General features: G+C 33.4%; 1 pseudogene; it reads left to right on the top strand.

The window, feature by feature from the left end:
• The first annotated feature begins 4491 nt into the window (after positions 1 to 4491).
• LOC107430893 (G-type lectin S-receptor-like serine/threonine-protein kinase At4g27290) lies at positions 4492 to 10327 on the top strand (annotated as a pseudogene).
• Positions 10328 to 13602: the final 3275 nt, after the last annotated feature.

The following is a 13602-nucleotide window of genomic DNA, read 5'->3' on the forward strand; positions in this document are numbered from 1 at the left end:
ATTTTTTAAAAAGCCTATTCATTCCGACTCTATGAATTTTCACTAACAAATCACAATTAATTAAATTCTTTAAGGTTTTTAATTAGAAGGATAATTAGCATGGACGTTCCCTATCCAACTCTATGAGTTTTCACTAACGAATCACTATTAATTAAATTCTTTAAGTTTTTAATTAAAAGGATAATTAGCATGAATGTTCCCTGAACTGAAGTATGAGACTACGAGGTGTAGGCATGTTGGTTGTTGAACACTCTTTTATTTTTATTTTTTTTGGCATTTTGCTCTTTTTTATTTTTATTTATTTATTTATTTTTTTAGTCTAAAGCATTTTGCGCCTTCAACTCATATTACTGTTACAGCATCAGCCTCTTCTGCATTTTCTCATTAAATTCCTATTTCTCGGTTAATTCCCTTACTGGTTCGCATGGGAAACGCACATGAGGTAACTGAAGCAGAACCGTCAAGGTAATGCAAAAGGACTAATGCTAATATGAATTTAGGGCTCAAATGCCAAATATATATATATATATATATATATATTTAGGGACAAGCATGCCAAATCACTTAAAAGCATCTTCATTGGTTAATGTAAATTCCCTCTTATATGATATAGAAATTGATCGCGTAAATTTAGGTTGGATAAATATAAGGTAATTTTTAAATTATTTTGCAATAGCAATAGGCACAAAATTATTTATGGCTATTAAATTAAAACATATATTTTATTAAGCCTTTTAAAAATTTTGCTTTTATGAAAATTTTACCATGCCTAACAGATTCTGATATGACAAAAAAATTCTAGTAATAAATATATGTATTGGTGTAATATCTCGCCTTCATTGGCAGAGCTGTCATTTTCTGCTGATATTGCTCCTAGTTTAGCCATCGCATTCGGTATAAGATTTTTTTTTTTTTTTTTTTTTTTTTTTGTGGTTCAAAACTTTCCAAAAGATCAGTCATCCTATAATTGCTCTCACCTGAGGACACACTTGGTCTGGGACCCATCCTAAGATTGCTTTCATCTAAGCATGCATTAGGTATGAGATTTTTTGTTTAGAGCTTCCTAGGAGGTCACAGATCTTACGGTTACTCACGCCTAAGTATGCTTAACTTCGGAATTCTTACGAATCTTGAAGCTAACAACTTTGAAAAGGTATTGATGTTAGAATAGTGACTATTATTATATTTGAATCATCTCCTAATCTATACTCAAGTGTTGTAGAGTGGACATTAGATAGTTTGTTAATGCCACGTACCCAACCACAACTGTCATCACAATTTACCCTATTTGGGGCCTAACATCCTTGTTGGCACATTTCTAGTCAGATTTAAGCTTGGATACCATTTATACCCCGTCTCTACTGAACAACTTGTCACTTTCTACCGATGTTATCCTCAATTTAGTAATCGCACTCTGTATAAGATTTTTTATTCAACTATGGGATTTTTGGTTTAGAGCTTTCTGGGAGCTCATTCATATTTAGATTGCTCTCGTCTGAGCACACTTAATTTTAGGGTTTTTATGAATCTTGAAGTCAACCATTTTAAAAAGGCTTCGACATTATTAGATTAACTATTATTACATTTGAATCATCCCCTAATCTATATAGAATGATGTGGGATTGAACATTAGGTAACTTATTAGTGTTGTGCACCCACTTGCACTGATCGTAACAATTGGAATAGTGACATTCATTCTAGTTAGATCCATTAGAGCTAGGTGTGTTAATAAGTCGAGTCAAGTTGAATATTAGCATTCTCAAGCTCATCTCATATAATTTTATAAATGCTCAAGCTAGGTTCAAGCTCACAGATTTTTAAAATAATTTGTTCAAGCTCGACTCGTTCATGAAAAGCTCAAGCTTAACTTAGATTCGTGCTCGGCTTGTTCAAACATAAAAACTTAAAAACTTGAATATTTATTTTTCTTAAAATAAAATTTTTAATATTAGTTATTAATAAATTTCATTATTCTATTAATTTTATTATAAAATGAATTTATTTTAAAGAAATTATAAATTTAAAATATAAAAATATTATTTATCCATTTTAGATATTTAATATGCATAAATTCATAATATAATTTATATATATAAATAATAAATTTGATTTACTCACAAGTCAAGATATAGGTAGTTTATCAGCTAAGCAAACATCACTTGACAGTTACAATTGTTAAGTTCAATCTTATAGTTTGTAATAGTAATATATTCAGTATTAATCCATTATTCAAATTTTTTCACAATTTTTTGTTAATTCTCTTTTTCAAATTTTAATCCAAAAACAAGATTAATTTATTGTAAACTTTTGGAATTAATGTTTTAGACTTCTTAAACTATAGACAACTTCAACGTCGCAACGATTTTCCTAGCCAATAGGGAAACTTTACCAACATTGTCGAAACAATCTTGCTCATGGGAGAACACCTCCTCCTTGACTATGTTACAACAAATCTCAATGAAATAAATAAATATAGATGAAAAAAATGATTCTAAAAGTGATTTTGTGAGAAAATCATCTCTCAAAAACAAAGTGAAAGAGAAGGGAATATAGAACTCGAAATGAACCTAAAAAACAAAAACAAAAACAAATATTTAAATCTCTTTTATAAATTTTTTTAATGAATCCATGTTAGCCATGAATTTCTTAGCTCCATTTACTCAAGAATGATAAAGAATCTACTAGAGAATGAAGTTGAGTGAAACTACAAGTTTTTTCACAAATGAAGTCGAGTCAGTTCATTTATTTAAAGCAAACTAACCTTTATCAAAATAAAATAAAATAAATATCTTGACTATTATGCAAGAACATATCGGTATCTTGTGTGTGAAAGAGCACCCCGAAGACAGGCCAAGCATCTCTCCACTCTTGTGCACTTGTTATGCTATTGGGTGGTTAAAGTGCCTTGCCTCAGCCCATGCAACCTGCTTTTTCATTAGGTAAAAACCTCTGTTTGCAGCAAATTCATCACTGAACAAGATTGAATCCCCTTCAACAAATGGAGTTACTCTAACTCTTTTAGAACTTTGATAGAATTATAGGTCTAGTATATCATTTTTTATTATCATACATGTCCTGTTTCATATTTTAGCAAATCTAATTTGTGTCATCAAAGCTGAAAAAGAAAATATAAATAAATAAATGATCACGGCTCTTTCCTTTGAATTCTAACCAATTGGTCAACCACTCAAATGAATATTACATAGTTGACTACAAATTCAAATATAATGGCTCGATGATGAAACTATCATCTTCTTATTCCCCCAAAAATATATGTATGTAGAAAAAAAGCAAAAGGAATAAAACAATATGAATAAATAGACGGTTTAAGAGCACCCGAAACAACTGTCTAAAATAATAAACATACTTTTGAAATAATAATGAAGAGCAGTTTTAGTGGAATTTTCAAAAGTCATCCACAACCCTTTTTACCTCTATTTTGTAAATAAACATTATTGCTTTATTATTATTATTATTATTATTATTATTATGTGAATTATTTTTTAAATATTATAATAGTGAGACTAGAATTTGTGCCAATAAATTAAAAAGTGGATAAAGCATCTTAAACAGGCTTTTTGAATGTCTTTTTTTTTTTCTTTTTTTTTTCTCTATTTTAAAAAATCATACTTTTTAAAAAAAAAAAAATCCCAATAGGCTTTATAAATTGAAAATTAAAATAAAGAGCAGTGCTTGACATCCCACACATAGACAACCAAACATGCCATCTTATTTAATAAATTCATTAATTTCTATATAAATTTCTATACACAATTATAATCAAATTTGCTAATTGTAATTTCATATTTCATATTTCATATTTTTAGAATACTATACTTTGCTGCAGGGATGGACAAAAAGGAGAAAAAAGATAAATCATAATTATTTATGAGAAAATACAAAATGGAAAGTAATCATAGATAGTATTATTGGAGTTGGATAAATAATCTCACTCTTTATTTTTATAAATTTTTCATGGTCTTTTTTATTTTGAAAATTATGTTTAGTAGTTTATATCCAATAGTATTTGACTCGTTCCAAGACTGCCACCACTTGGAACATGGGAATCCAATTTTCTGTCAGTGAGTCTGCAAAAAATTTCAGCAATCTCCAAGATTTCTACGATCCTAGCTACCACTTATTTATTTATTATTTTTTTTTAATAATTTTGACTAGAAGCTTTTGTATGGTAAGAATTGCAGCACATGCTGGTTTATAGCCACCAAAAATGGTCATTGCGGTATCTATTTCAATTATGTGAGCTGGGCATTTCAACTTTCTTTTTTTTTTTTTGGGTCAAACGAAAGAGTTGCATTCAATGAGAAGACGGATATATTAAGCCAAGTCATGCTGCGAAAAGGGTATTCAACGCTTTGCTCGACTTAAGAATACTGTTTAAGTAAACTGCCAAGAACCTCTCTCATCAATAATTTGACAACTTGAATAGTAATATAGTATAGAAAATTAGAAATGTAGAATTCTGAGTAACTAGAACAATATAATATAGCTGCTTTATAAGAAATTTCCAAGTATTGAAATGTAGAATAATAGAACAACTAGAAGACTTTTATTGGTTACAAGAATCTGGTTCAATGACTTAGATAACGAGGTTCGAACAAAAGCGAAAGCTCGGCGAAAAAAGAGAAGAAAGAACCTGGTGTATGAGTCAGGTTCTATACCTGTATACATTTCATTAACTTTCTAATAAAGCAGAGAGCCTTGGCCAAAACAGGAAGAAATGGGGATTCTTCCTTTTACATTTTCGAGTAGCATTCTTATAGCTTTATTCTCTGAGTTGTCCGTGGCAGTTGACACAATTTCTGGAACCCAGTCCATCAGTGAGAACAGCACCTTAGTCTCCAAACATGGAAGATTTGAACTGGGGTTCTTTAGTCCAGGGAGTTCCAAAAACAGAGGTACAAGGATATCCCAGTTAAAACTGTTGTTTGGGTGGCAAACCGGCAGAATCCAATCAACGACACTCTTCCAGGACCTTGATGATTAACAGAACAGGACATCTTGTCCTTCTTGGACAGAAGAGTAGTGTTGTTTGGTCAGCAAGTCCAACTCAATCTGTCCAGGCTCCAATATTGCAGCTTTTGGATACAGGAAATCTAGTACTAAGAGATGAGAAAGATGAGAATTCCGACAACTATCTGTGCAGAGTTTTGATTACCCTACTGATACTTTATTACCAGGTATGAAGCTTGGATGGGACTTGAAAACTGGTCTTGAACGCCGTATATTATCATGGAAGAGCCCTGATGACCCTTCTCCGGGAGACTTTTCTTGGAGGATTTCACTTCATAACTATCCTGATGGCCCCTGGAATGGCCTTCGATACACTGGCAATCCAGAGTTAAAACCCAACTTTTTATTCACTTTTGAATTTTTTAACCATAAAGACGAAGTTTACTACATCTTTCACCTCAAAAATGAATATGAAAAGACAAGTATTGTTGTGAACCAGACCAATGGTTATATTCGGGAACGCTGTGCTTGGAATTCAGAAACTGAAAGGTGGGATGTGTTCTCATCAATGCCAAGAGACAATTGTGACGGGTATGGTCTGTGTGGCGCATACAGAAACTGTGTCATTTGGGAGGCCCCTGTTTGGCAATGTTTCAAGGGTTTCAAGCCAAAAGGAAACTTCATGGACTGGTCTCAAGGATGCGTACGGAATAAACCATTAAGCTGCCACGATGAACATTCGTCTGGGTTTGTCAAAATTAGTGGCTCGAAATTGCCTGATACTACATATATTTGGGTAAATGCCAGTTAGAATCTTAAGGAATGCAAAGCCAAATGCATGAGCAATTGTTCTTCTACGGCTTATACAAATTCTGATATCAGTGGAAAAGGAAGTGGCTGTGCTATGTGGTTTGGGGACTTGATTGATATTAGAGAGTTTCAAGTTGGTGGGCAGGATCTATATGTTCGAATGCATGCTTCAGAGTTAGGTAAGCAATCATTTTCTTATCTGCTTATTTTCCTTGTCTTTCACATAATGATTCTGTTTTCATTAGATTTGTAAAAGTTTCCTCGTTATAACTTCTTTTTTATTATCTGTAAGCTGTGATGATATTTTGATACATTTGAATGCTGTTCCAATATTAAATGTGAAGGTGCGAATGGTGAGCATAAGTTGAAGATGGTAGTGGAGGTCTTGGCTGTCATTTTTGTCGCCGGTGGGATAGTGTTGCTTGTTCATTGCATCCGCAAAATCAGGGCAAGGAAAGGCTTAGAAGGTAAATCCGAACAGCTTGTTGAACCTTTTATATAACAGAACCATGTTCTATTATAAAGTTCCACAGTAGCAAGTAACTGCAGCACATTCAACATTGTTGTGTAAATCCTCTTTCGCTTGTTGGTAAAATGATTAGCACAAAAGATGTTGTGTTACATCCTTCAACTTCAAAAAGTTCTTTTGCACTAGTATGCTATATATATATATATATATATATCCTGCTCCATATCACTTCAGGTAACCTGAAAAATACCAAAACAAACAATAAGGTTGTTCTTGTTAGTAGATATCCAGTATTCCACTGTGATGCCTACTAAACTTATCCTGCTGTTTATTAGGCAATCATGACAGCTTCAAAAAAGTATAATATATGGCTCAATTTGCAAAAACATTTCCTTTAGACATATAGTCCAATTTCATATAATCTTGTCCATGAAGTGATATTTGTTGACAAAATAAAAAAAAAAAAAAGCTTGGATTCATTGCTTCCATGATCATGAAATGGAAATGTGATATTTAGGTTCCATGTTAAATCAACGGGTAGTTTTTATTACATCCAAATTCAAACATATTCCTTTATGTTCCCATTTTCATTTCTTAATCTGAAACAACATTTTTTTAAAAATTTTATTTTTCCTCGTTATTCATTAGACAATGCATGGAGCAGTGTAAGAATAAAAAATCAGAGAATAGAGGCCAAATAGAAAACCTGGAGGTGCTTTTCTTTGACCTAGATAAGATTGTTAAGGCCACAGGAAACTTTTCAAGTAGCAACAAGCTTGGGGAAGGCGGTTTTGGACCTGTTTACAAGGTGATTCCACAGCTTGCAGAGAGCACCGTCAAAAGCAACACAAATCTTAGTATTACGATAACTTATCCTTCTAGAAATATATTTTCAGGGTACACTAGAAGACGGCCAAGAAATTGCTGTGAAGAGGCTTTCTAGGAGTTCAGAACAGGGACAGAATGAATTCAAAAATGAAGTGATTCTAATTGCAAAACTTCAACACAGAAATCTAGTAAAGCTTCTTGGTTATTGCTTTCAAGGGGAAGAAAAAATGCTAATTTATGAATACATGCCGAACAAAAGCCTGGACTACTGCATTTTTGGTTTGTTTTTCCTCACAAGCCTGACAAGTTTAATTAGGATTGCACCGAAATTTCCATTAAATCATGGAATTTCACAGTGTTGTTTTATATATGAGAATTCAAATTAGATATTGGATTGATTTCTCTGCAGATCAAACAAAAAGTAGACTGTTGGACTGGTCTAAGCGCTACCACATAATCTGCGGAATTGCAAGGGGATTCTATATTTTCATCAAGATTCAAGATTAAGGATAATACACAGAGATCTCAAAGCCAGTAATGTTTTACTTGATAATGAAATGAATCCAAAAATTTCAGACTTTGGTATGGCTAGAACTTTTGGTGGAGGTCAAAGTGAAGGGAATACAAGGAGAGTGGTTGGAACATAGTAAGTATTTCTTAAAATTCTCTCTGCTTCACTTTTCATCTAACTAATATTGGTATCAATGATGTTTTGGCAGTGGTTACATGGCACCTGAGTGTGCCATAGATGGTCTATTCTCGGTGAAGTCTGACGTATTTAGCTTTGGGATTTTGTTGGAGATAAGAACTGGGGATAGAAATAGAGGTTTCTATCACCTAAACCACAGTTTAAACCTTATTGGGCAAGTAAGTGCCGTTTTGTAGTTTTTTTATCTTCACATAAAAAACCAATGATATACTATACAAATCATTCGCAACCTACCTCTTAGATATATATATATATATATATATATAGATCTCAAGATTAATGGTGTTTTGACATAATAACAGAGCACCCTGACTGAGAAATTTGACTTCCTATGTTATAGGCATTGAGATTATGGTTAGAAGGCAGACCTTTGGAACTTATCAATCCATGCTTCAAGGACTCAAGTAACCTTTCTGAGGTGCTGCGTTGCATTCATATTGGTCTGTTATGTGTGCAAGAGTACCCTGAAGACAGGCCAAGCATGTCTTATGGTTGTGATGTTGGGTAGTGAAAGTGCTTTGCCTCAGCCCAAACGACCTGCTTTCTCATTAGGTGTAGCCCCTGTTGCAGCATATTCTTCACCGAAGAAGATTGAATCCCCTTCAACCAGTGAAATTACAGTAACTCTTTTAGAACCTCGATAGAGGTTTGTAGGTACAGTCCTAGTATAGTCTTTTTTAGCCATCAATACATTTCCTTTTTCATAGTTTTAGCAAGCTAGTTTGTGTGAACAAAACTGAAAAAATATCTTAAATGGTCCTGATTCCTTTTTAATGAAAGTTAACCAACTGTTCAACCTTTAAATGAATATCGGATACACAAAAAGAAGAAGAAAGTAAAAAGAAATAAATAAATAAATAAAATTAAAAAAAGCAAATGTAAGTACAATACTCCTAACCATTTTCCAGCCAAGCTGAAAGTATAGAAGTGCTTAAGTACTGTTGAGTAGAATAAAATTTGCTAAGCTTTTGCTTTCAGTTCAGGTCTCAAAGTTTCCTATACTTACAACTGCTGTATGTAGCTCTTTCTCATGTTTATACAAAGAATATAATCGAGTAGCTTTTTATATTTTCAATTTCTCTGTTCAGGACGACAGATTTTCATGTTGAGTTTCCTATGAAATATTTCTCCATAATTGTTTTAAATTTGTCATTATATTATCTATGGAGTGAAAAAAAAAAAATGATATTGCGTAAACTTTAAAAGATATTTTAATATAAAACCTATTAAAATAATTTCATAGTAAAATGATCACTAAAAGTTTATATAAATATAAAGATACTTCACAGGACAAAAGAGAAGGAAACAAAAAAAAAAAAAAAAAAAAACAAAAAACTAATCTAGGTAGAAATTAATTTAATTTATGGAATTAAAAATTGGGAAAGGAAAATTAACAAAAAATAAAAATAAAAATAAAAATGCAAAAAATAAAAAATAAGAAAAAATCCAACAAGGGATTAAAATTAATTTGGAACAACTTGAATAATATTAGAATACTATTGCTCAGAAGAATCTGGTGAAATTACTTAGCTAATCAAGGAAGAAATAAGGATTCTTTCTTTTACATTTTTGAGTACCATTCTAATAGCTTTCTTGTCTGAGTTGTCCATGACAGTTGACACCACTTCTAGAACCCAATCCATCCGTGTGAACAGCACCTTAGTTTCCAAATTTGGAAGATCTGAACTGGGTTTCTTCAATCCAGATAATTCTACAAATATGTAAGTGGGAATCTGGTACAAGGATATCCCAGTCAAAACTTTTGTTTGGGTAGCAAAATGGCAAAAACCAGTCAATGATTCTTCTGGGACTTTGATGATAAACAAAATAGGCCATGTCTTTCTAGGCCAGAAGAGTTGTGTTATTTGGTCAGCAAGCACAACTAAATCTATCCAGGCTCCAAAATTACAGCCTTTGGATATTGGAAATCTAGTGCTAAGAGATGAGAAAGATGAGAATTCAGAACAGAGCTATCTGTGGCAGAGTTTTGATTATCCTACTGATACTTTATTGCCAAGTATGAAGCTGGGATAGGACTTAAAAACAGGCCTTGAGTGGCGTTTAGCGTCTTGGAAGAGCCTTGATGACCCTTCTTCAGAAGACTGTACATGGGGATAACACATTATAACTATCCTCAATCTATCATGTGGAAAGGCTTAGAGAAGTACTATCTGTGTGGCCCCTGGAATGGTCTTAGATACAGTGGTGCACCAGAGTTAAAACTATTCAACTTTGAATGTGTTTCCAAAACAAACATGAAGTTTACTACAATTTTTACCAATGAATCTGCAAAATCAAAGGTAGTTCTGAATCAAACCAATGGTTATATTTGTGGCCGCTATGCTTGGAATTTATTAAGGAAGAATCCTCTTCCACCTAAGATTCACCTATCATCGGCAACCTTACCAGATTAAGTCCTTGATTTTCTATGTCGACTTGTCCATAATTCTTTCCTTGATTGTATTATTTTTTGGTACAGCTAATCATGCAAAATTATTCTTTCCTTAATTACTTGTATGTAAACCTCTGTAAATACCCATACTCAAAGGGTTAATGAATGAAGATATGCTTTTTGCATTCAACAAATGTGTAAATTTTTTTTTTTATGGTGTCAGAGCATCTCTGCTCAAATGAGTTAAGATCTTAGGGTTTATTTTATCTCATTTTTTTTTTCTTTCTAACAATGACAACCACCGATAATTCCTACTCCACTACCAATATTGCTACAAATAAATCAACCCCTGTTGTTCTTGCTGGATCTCCATTACCTATTCAAATTTCCTCACTCATTACATTCACTGCTTTATAGCTTCCCATTGAACTTAACACTCATCAGGACTAACCTCCCTGTGCTTGGAAAGCTCAAATTGATGCCTTACTATATGGTTACGACATGCTTGGGTATCTTGATGGTTCGAAACTATGTCCATCGCCGACGATCTTCGAGAATGATAAGATCATTCCAAATGAAGATTACATTTTCTAGATGAGGCAAGATGAGTTCATATTCATGGCATCATTGCTTCTCTGATACCATCAGTGGTTTCTCTTACTACCAAGTCTCCCACTTCTCTAGATGCAAGTAGTGGTCTCACCAAAGTATGCGCAAACTCCTCTTCTTCTCGTATTCTAAGTCTTTAGGACCAGCTAACCTTACTTCGTTGTGATGGTCAAGCTGTTGTTGATGATCTTGGGCTTATTGGCTCACCTCTGCCTACTATTGATTTAGTGATCTGTACAACTTAGGAATGGTCTTGAATCGGAGTTCAAAGAAATTTTGGCTGCTATCCGGGTTAGAGATACTATCAATTTGTTCGAGAAACTTCATGATAAACTACTCGAACATGAATCTTTTCTACATCGTGAATACAATCATTACACCTTTGTTCCTATGACTACAAATACCTCCCGCATGTCTCAAAACCGCTATGTTCCTCAGACTTCAAATGGCAAAAATTCTTCATCTCCATCTTAAAGACATTAATCTTAGAACTCTCGTCCTTTGAACACTGGAAATCAATGTAGCCGTTTAGTGGTCAACCAATTTGTGACCGTCGTGGACATTCCGCCCAACTATTTCTTCAAGCTGCTTCCTTGGCTCATCACACAACAACAAACAACAACATTCCATCTAACTGGTTGGTCGATTCTACAAACTCTCATCATGTAACAACCGATCTCAATAATCTTTCAATTCGACAACCATATGAAGGATCCGATGACATTGTCATAAGAGATGAAACAAGTCTTCCCATCATATACATTGGCAGCTTGACACTTCTTAGTTTTTCTAAATCTTTTTCTAAATAATGTGCTCTATGTGCCTTCAATGAGAAAAAAAATTATTTCTATCTCATCCATGCCAATACATTCAGCTGGTATATCCTTGGCCACAGACCTCCTGTTGACAGTGCCGTATCATCTTCATTAGTCTCTAAATCCTTGAGCGAATAGCTTGATCCTTCGCCAATAGCACCATTAGTTGCTGCTCCACGCACTCATCCAATGGCTACCTCCTACCAAAATAATATATTCAAGCCAAAAAAGATTCACCACGCCACTGTTCAACCATTACTTGTCTCACTTAAGCCAACATCTACCACTTAAGCTTTGAAAGAGCCTAAATGGCATGAAGCTCTGTATCATGAATTAGATGCTCTTCTTGAAGAAGGGACTTGGGAGCTTCTAACCCATTTTCTTTCTCAAAATCTTGTTTGATGTAGATGGTGTTTTGTATAAAATGAAACTAAGATGGCAGAATCGCTCATTACAATGCTAAACTGCTTGCTTAGGGTTTCCAAACACCTTGATGTCGACTATCATGAGACTTCTAGCCTTGTAATGAAGCCCACTGACATTCAAATTGTTTTGTTACTTGCTCTTGCTTGTGGCTGGTTTATTCACCAACTTGACATGAACAATGTTTTTTTACAGGGTCACTTTCATAAGGAAGTGTTTATGTCTCAACCTTCTAGCTTTGTTGATCCATCTCGACCAACTAATGTGTGTCGGCTCTAAAAGGATTGAGCATGATTCGATGAACTTAAAGAATTTCTTCTTTTATATGGCTTTTAGAACTCAAAATCCAACACCTCATTGTTTATCTATTCTCAAAATTCACTTACTTTTTACATCTTGGTTTATGTAGATGATCTCCTTGTTACAGGAAATTCAAAATCCTTTATCCAAGCCTTCATTAGTGCTTTTTCTCAACGTTTTTCAATCAAGGATCTCGGCACCCTTCACTATCTTCTCAATATTAAGGTTGTGCGAACAATCCATTATTTCTTCTTGTCTTAGTACATGTACATTAGAAATCTTCTTGAATGGATGAAGATTGCTAGTATAAAGGAGTCACGTAATCCTCTTTCTGTCACTAGCAAGATTTGTCTTGCTGATGCATCTCCACCAATTGATGTTATTCAGCTTTGAAGATTAATTGGCGATTTACAATATCTATGTCTTACATGTCTAGATGTTGCTTACTCTATCAATAAGCTAGCTCAATCCATGCATCCCCCACTAGCTTTATTGGATAGCAACAAAACATTAGTACGAAGCCTTTCTATGTAATGTCCACATGGTTTTATCAGACATAAGCTTTGTTATAGTACAGGGGTGAGTATTCGTGCCTGTCATGCATGCGACATGGGTTTGATCCTGTAACAACATCAAAAACTTGATGCATTATTTTTGTAAGTATACGAACTGCATGGATAATAAAGTGATGAGAAAACTATTATTTTCTCGAGAATTGATATTCAAAACTTTACTAACTACAAAAATTATTGATTAATTCTTTTTATGTAGGCATCCAATTCAACCAAAACTCATGCAATGTAAATTAAAACTAATATTGACACGTAACTAAAGTAATAGGAATAGAAATCAAGAGAAACAACACACACGAATAATGGAAATGGCAAAATTATGATCTAGAGTTTTAGGATATAGATTTACCTCTTATTTTTCCTATAATTGAATTTAACTTGGGTGATTACTATTGGATTTCTATCCTTAGTTCTAACAAAAAAGGTTTCTAATTACATCCAATTCCATATCCCTAAGAGAACATGAATCAATAAATAATTAGTGGAAATTCAAAAGTGCCTTCTTAAATTAACTTAAAAATCCATGCATTAATTCCCCTTTTTTATATTATCCACTTCCTAATTAAGCTTCCAAACTCTAACTAAAACATGGGTTGTGTAATCCTAGTGACAAATCAATTAAATAACCATTTTCCAAAGAGAAATTCATAGAGCTATCCAATACGCGATTGATTTCTCTATCTAACTGGACATATTATAAGATT

This window comes from Ziziphus jujuba, chromosome 1 (assembly GCF_031755915.1).
Source record: "Ziziphus jujuba cultivar Dongzao chromosome 1, ASM3175591v1".
NCBI classification, from domain to species: domain Eukaryota; kingdom Viridiplantae; phylum Streptophyta; class Magnoliopsida; order Rosales; family Rhamnaceae; genus Ziziphus; species Ziziphus jujuba.